Below are 7,444 nucleotides of genomic sequence, written 5' to 3' on the forward strand. Positions count from 1 at the left end.
CTGATTTGTCTGTCTGGCAAAAAGCCTGCTTGTTCCTCCTCTATGACTTCCGAGAGCCACCCCTTCAGTCTCTCCGCCAGTATCTTTGCAAAGATTTTATAGTCGTTGTTAAGTAACGATATAGGTCTGTAGTTTTTCACATTAGTCAAGTCTTGGCCCTCTTTTGGGAACAATGATATATTCGCTTCACTTCAGGTATCTGGAATCCTTTGATCCCTTAGAACTCCATTAATCACCTCTTTTAGGAATGGTGCCAGTTCATTGGCCATTGTCTTATAAAATTTAGCCGTAAGTCCATCTGGCCCTGGCGCCTTTCCTAAATTTGCAGATTGTATTGCCTTACTTATTTCCTCATCCGTTACTTCACTGTTCAATTTATTTCTCCAAACTTCCGAAATTACTGGAAGTTTCGTTTTCTCCAAATATGACGCTATTGATTCTTTATTTACCTCTTTCTTATTGTACAGCTTAGCGTAGAATTTATAAAAGGCTCTACTGATGGTAGTCTGTTCCAAATACGTTTTATTATCTTCACAAATTTTATTTATTATTTTCTTTTCCCTTCTCTTCTTCAATTGCCATGCCAGGTACTTCCCAGGTTTATTTGCGCCTTCAAACGCTTTCTGATTCAGTCTTTTAAGGTTCCACTCCAATTCTTTGTTACTCATTGCTGTTAACTGTTCTTGAAGTATTTTAATTTCCTGATATAATTTCTTTTTCCCTGGTCTCTTTTTTAACTGTATTTCTTTGGCTTTTATTTTCTCCACAATCTCTTTGTCTTTTCTCCTCTTTCTTTTTTCTTGCTCTACCATTTAAGTCCATTAGTATGCCCCTTATAACCGCCTTATAAGCATCCCAAACTTTATCAGTTGGTACTTCTTTATTCACGTTGTATTGTATGAAGAACTTTGTCTCTCTTCTCAGCATCTCCATATTCTCTCCTTCCTGTAGCAAGTCCTCATTTATTCTCCATGCTTTCCTTTTTCTCCTTTTCCCTAATTTCCACATAATTGGATTGTGATCTGAGCCTACCATTGGCATTATTTCTACCTCCTTAGTCCATAACGCTAAGTCTTTTGAGGCCCAGATCATATCAATTCTTGATAATGTAGAGTGCCTTGCAGAATAAAAAGTAAACTGTCTGCTTTTGGGATATTCTCTTCTCCATACATCTTCTAGAGTCTCCTGTTGTATCAACTCAAAAAAGAGCTTTGGTAGTAGTCCTCTTTTCTTTTGTGCCGTTATTGTCTTTTTATCTAATTCCAAATTTGTCACTCCATTGAAGTCTCCAGCAAGAATTATCTGGTCATATGAAAGATCGTCTAGTTGCTTCCTCAAATCCTCAAAGAAGCTTTCTTTTGCACCATTAGGTGCATAAACTCCGACTACCAACACTCTCTTTAAATTCCAAGTACATTCCACTGCTATAAATCTGGCTTCCACATCCTTCATTACAAATTTTGGCTGTAGCTCCTCTTTTATATACAACACCACTCCTCTTTTTTTCTTATTTGAGGCCGCTACAAATTCCTTGCCCAATTTTCCCAATTTTAAATATTTTACATCCTGCTTTCGAATATGGGTCTCTTGCAAACAAACAATGTCACATTTTTGTTTTAATAGCCAGTGGAAAATATTTTTTCTCTTATTCGGTGAATTTAGTCCATTTACATTCCAAGATAAAACTTTACACTCCATACTCATAGTCTTGTTGGTAAGTCTTTTTCATTGTCCCTTATAAATCGCTCCATCTCTCGCTCAGATCTAATGCGCTTTTTGGCCCCTCCAAATTCAAAGGACAAACCTTCTGGAAGCTCCCACCTGTACCTGATTTTCATGTCCTTCAACATCTGGATTAGCACTTTATATTTTTTCCGATCTAGTAACACTGATCTGGGTAATTCCTTCATTATGATAATTGTCTTGCCATCAATCTCCAATGGATCTTGAAACTGTTTAGTCACAATCTTCTCTTTCATGTTTCGTGTCGTAAATTGCACAATCACATCTCTTGGTAATTTCCTCTGGGTTGCAATTCTCGAGTTTACGCGATATGCCACATCAAGGATAGCCACAACTTCCTCCTCCTCCTTCCCCAGGTATTCAGCTAACACCTCAGTCATCTGTTCTTGCGCTGTCTTTCCTTCCACCTCCGGCAAGCCGCGAAATCTCAGCTGCTTCTCCATGTGTCTACTTTCCGCAACCGCCATTCTTCCCCTCATCAGTCTCATCTCTGTTTGTTGCGTGTCTGCTAGATTTTCCATCGCTCCTTCTACTGCTTTAACTCTCTGCTGCGTTCCTTGTAATTCATTTTGTATTGTTTCCATACCTTTCTTCACTTCTGACAGCTCCGATTTTACTGTCTGTTTGACCTCTTTAATCAGCTCCAATTTCGTGTCCTTAAGTTCTTTAATCACTTCTAAAAGTTTTTTATCCAGGTTTTCTATTGCCGATTGCCACTCTTTTTTCGACATCGTGGGGCTTGCTTTAGCTCGCTCCCACGAGTCCGCTCTCTTCCTTAACTCCGTGGCGTAAGATTTAATGCCTTTTTTGTTTCAAATGTCCCGGTCTTCTTGCATAAATTAATTTTTAAAGAGTCCAAAATGTCGGGCGTCTTTTCTCTATGATCTCTCTATGATTTTGTAATCCAAAATGGCCTACTTCCTTTTCCGCTGAAGCCGCGACCCTTCCCCTTTCAAAGATGGCGATTCCCTTCTTCCTGCCCTCCAGCAAGGGCCGCTTCTCTCCAGCCACTCTATTGTTATTACGCACTTCCTGTCTCCCGACTTCCCACAGCAGATCTCGCGATGGTATCTTTTTCTCACAGCTCCATAACCGCAAGTATTCAAAACAATAGTCCAGTTTCTTTAATAACTTCTTTAAACTTAGTCTCTTTTCAAATGCAACTCTTGCCGAATCTTCCCCTCCTTTTCATTAACCTGTTGCAGTTTAAAAATCTACTTTTATTCCTCTCTGCTTTTATCAATCTGTCCCGTATCAGAAGATAGTGATCTTTACCTTCTCATTCACTTTTCTCGGATTGTAATCGCTGTTTCGATTTTAACTTCTCCTCTCCACTTCTTCCCCCAATCGAAGCTTGGGTATGTAGGTCTTATGCCAGCCGAATTGGCCCCAGAACTGCCGCAGAGATTATAGCCGACCTGTCGCAGGGTGGGACCTCAAGGATCGGGAGGGGACCCGTTGCGCAGAGCCCCCCCCCTCGTCCGAGATCTAACTCACCCTAGGGTCTTGAGCGTTCTTTGCCTGCTCTCCGCCTGAGAGCAGTCGGCCGTGGGCTATTTTCACCCCGCCGGCCGCTTAAAACGGCAGTCCGGTCAGCTCCGCAAATGGAGCTGCGTCAGACCTCCATGAAGCCCAAACCGGAAGTCGAGTAACAAAATAGTTTTCTTGAAGTTTAGTTTCTTATATTCTTGGTTCTTAACACTGAGAGGTGTTTTATGTAATACTTTATTTTCAGCAAGAATGCTTCTTCACAGAGTTTACTATGACAACTCAGGTTTCCTGGAGTTAGTTTAAAATTCCTTTCCCTTCATAACAGACCTGGGGTCCTCCTCTGAGCCAACCCCTTTTTAGAAACTGGGCAGGAATTAGTCTTCTCCTAAGAAGATATAAACTTTTTTCTTCTTCTTAAAAGAGACTCTCCACTTGTGTCCCAATCTCTCTTGCCAAAAAACACTCCCAGTTCTGTTGTACCTGTGTTAAGCAGGTTTCAGTTTATGCTGACACTTATATTAAGAATTCTTAAACAGAATGCTTCTTCGGGACAGTGATGTTACAGTTATAGCAAAAGATTCTTTTTTCCTCACTCCAGAGGGGAACCTGTCTGATCTTCCCTGTCAGAGTCATTCACAAACTCTCTCAAATCCTGCCAGAAAACCACTGTCAGATGTCTGTAACTGACTAATCAGAGGGAGCAGTCTGCTACTCAAGCGCTCTATTCCAAGAGTTAACTCTTTCCCTCCCAGCTCTCTGTTGGCTGCACCTAGGAATCCTGCTTTTAAGTGCATTCCATCACAGCATCCTTGGGCCAGTCATTCTCTCTAACAGCCAATGGGGAGACCCGTGGATCATGCCTTTCCCAGGGTGCAATCTCTCTGAAAACAGAACAGGGGAGGACTATGTATGCCTTGAAGGAAGGGCAGAATAAAAATATTGTAAATAATATGTTATAGCTAACAACTGTTACAGATTCTTTCTCCTTTAATTCATCTAATCATATAGCTGGCCCAAGAGTATGGATCAAAAAATTAAAATAATGGGGCCAAGGACACATAGGGAGGGGAGGGGAGAATCAGGAATCTAAAAAAAAAGGTAGGGGGATGGAAATTAAGAACCCTGAACATAATTGAAACATTGAGTGTGGCTTTTAAGAAATGAATAAGGGCAAAGCCCTACAATATTGCACAGGATTCCTCAGCTTGACAATGCAGGGGGTGAGAACTAGACATGGGCAAGAACAGCATTACGAACAGAAAAAATCCACGAACAGCCCAATCTGCTGTAGGCCCCATCCTAAATGAATAGGTGGTCATTGCAAGCCTCGTTCATTGCCTTTGGCAGCCGTTCCTCAAGCCAGACAATCTGGCACCTGCAATCAATCCCCTTAGCAACTGGAGGCAGGGAGGGACTGAACTCTGAACTCCTTCTGGCTTTCCTTCTGGCTTTAACCCTTCAAAGTACTTCCAGCAGAGAGTCCTGTTTTTGCCACTGTGAAGAGAAAATGACAGCCAATGGGGAGACCCGTGGATCATGCCTTTCCCAGGGTGCAATCTCTCTGAAACTTGGGGGATCTTCAGAGGACAGTGAGGACTATGTCCCCTGCAAATTTGGTGGGTATTGGACATTGGGAAGGTCAGCTTGTAACCCCTCAAACTAGCTGCCAGCAGACACTGCTGTTTTTGCCAGGACAGGGCTCTTTAAACTATCAGCTGGCATGCGGCAGGGAGGAATCCCCCCTGTCGCCTGCCAGCTGATAGTTTAAAGGTATCTTTAAAGGGCCAGGTAAGTGGGTTTGAGGGGAGGGGCTAAGTGGGGTGGGGTTTGGGGGTGGGGGTGGGGTTCTGGCCCCCACGAACAATAAACAATGAACATGTTCGGGAACAGTTCATGTTCATCCATGTTTGTTGTTCATTGTTCGTGGATGGCAACGAACGACTAACAGGGTGCTCAGGTATTTTTTCCTGTCCGTGCCCATTTCTAGTGAGAACAGGAAAAACTTAAAAGGGAAGGGAGGGAAGGGAGGAAAGAAAGGAAAGAGAGTGTGTATACCTGAAAAGGAGGGAGACCAGAAAAAGGTAGCTTATTGTGGAGTGATAGGAAGGGAGAGGAAGAGAGAGAGAAGAAAAATGGAAAGGCTTCAGGGACTGCTGTGTGGAGGGAAGAAGGGAAAGATGAAGGTGACTGAAGACTGAATTTTTTACAGTTTACTGTTTTTTTCCCCTTTCAAATAAAATTTAAAACTTGGAAAAAAAACCCCAAAACTGAGAATGGTTGTATGGATGGGAAGGAAATGGCAGGCTGTGGCAGAAGCTCTGGGGGGCTGTTGCTTGGAGGAAAACAGTAAGATTTGTGGGAAGGAGGATACAGCGGCTGAAATGCCCTTCAAAAAGCCATCATAGGCGGTTCCACATCTTGTGGTAGCGACTTCCAGAAGCTAACTGTAGGAGTACATGGTGTTACTTCTGTCCCTTTTGAACCTACTTCTAAAGAGTATTATTATGTGAATCCAAGTTCAGGTCTTTAGGGAGGGAGAAAAGATTTTGTCACATTCTCTCCGCACAATACAGTGATTTGTAACCTCTCTCATTTCTGACTTACCTACCTTTATTATTCTAAACTAAAAAGTGTTCAATGCTTTAGCCTTTCCTCGGAGCAATGGCGTTTCAGCTTTGAATGAATCCCAAAGAAATTCTCAATCTGACCAAGGCTGTTGTGGTGGAGCTGGGGAGTGAGCTATTCTCGTCCCTCCTGGGCTGACTGCCCTAAAGTAGGGTTCTAATCCAGCAATGGGAAATGGTAAGACATTTCTGGAATACATGTTGGAGTCCTCAAGGGACTCCTTATGGCATGGCTTGTCTTTGGCAGAGAAAAAGAGCATCACCATCATTACCTTGTAAGTCTCATGCCTGGTGCTGATGGGGCAGAAAATAAAGTGCTTATTACACACTAGATTAATTTTCCAAACATTTGTCCTTAATCCTGGCTGCATGTGGGCTTGGAGAATCACAGAAAAGTCTCTTGATTAGGGTTCATCGAAGTTCTCATTGGAATTCCCTTCCACACTAGCCTGATCTGGATTCTCTGATCTGGTACCAAAGATTAATTGCTTTCCACCTGAGGCTGTGCAAGGCCTGATGGCATGTGGAGATGGAAAGACCCCTGCTTAAAAACTCCAGGAAGGTGGGCTTTGGGGGAAACTTAAGCACATAACTGCTTAGTGAGAGTGAATATTTAGCACAGGGCTAGGCAATTGTCAGCACAAACGTCGACAGCAGAGCTCCAGAGCATTTGATTTGATCTGTGAACCCTGAGCCTGTACACTGAAAAGCAGAGAGGAAGGAAGGAGCGCTTCCAAGAGCTCCAGACCATTTGATTTGTGCCTGGAGCAAGGTCTTTTCTGAAGCAACTGAGGCATTGCTGGTCAACTGCCATGACTTATGCCCATCACCATATCTTAGATGTGTACAGCTGAACCTTGCGGAATCACTGAGATGTTACCAGCGTTGCTTCAAGTTGATTTGCTTCCAAGCACATCTGGCCAATTACAACCACTTGCCCCCCCTTTTGATATTGCCTTTTTTTGGCATGTGGGAGTAAAAGGTTTGCCTATCCTTTTAGGATGGTGGTTTTGAGGCATTGGGCTGGATCCACGGAGGTAAGTCATACAGACTGGATAGCTCACCCCCCCACTTTCACCCTCCACTGGAACACTGAATGACTAACATATTAGGGAGCTAAATAATCTGAATATGGGGAAGCCTTACTTAATACCCCAATAACCCCTTTTTTTGAGCAGTGATAAAATGATAACTATTCAGTATTCTCTTATTTCATAATTCATGAGTAAAAAGGTTGCAATGATAAGGTATCCCAGAGTCTGAGAGAACTCATAGGTGTACGTCAATAGTCATTACAGACCATAGTTATCACCCCTGTATAACTTTACTCCTTAACTACAGACAGAAGTCCTCAATCAATTTTCATACATTGTAATGAAATTAGTATCTTATTTTTTAATCATCAACTAAATTAGAAGTCCCTATTTAGTTCAATGTACAGAGGGGATAAAAAGCAATTGTGTTAACTCATGGTACGCAATGAATTTAAATAGAAGAGTGAGAGGACATGTATACAGAGAAATGAAGACACACATATGGTGGAGTAGGCATTAAATATTCAATACAGAGGAGTAGGCATTAAATAT

This window comes from Eublepharis macularius, chromosome 3 (assembly GCF_028583425.1).
Source record: "Eublepharis macularius isolate TG4126 chromosome 3, MPM_Emac_v1.0, whole genome shotgun sequence".
Lineage (NCBI taxonomy): Eukaryota > Metazoa > Chordata > Lepidosauria > Squamata > Eublepharidae > Eublepharis > Eublepharis macularius.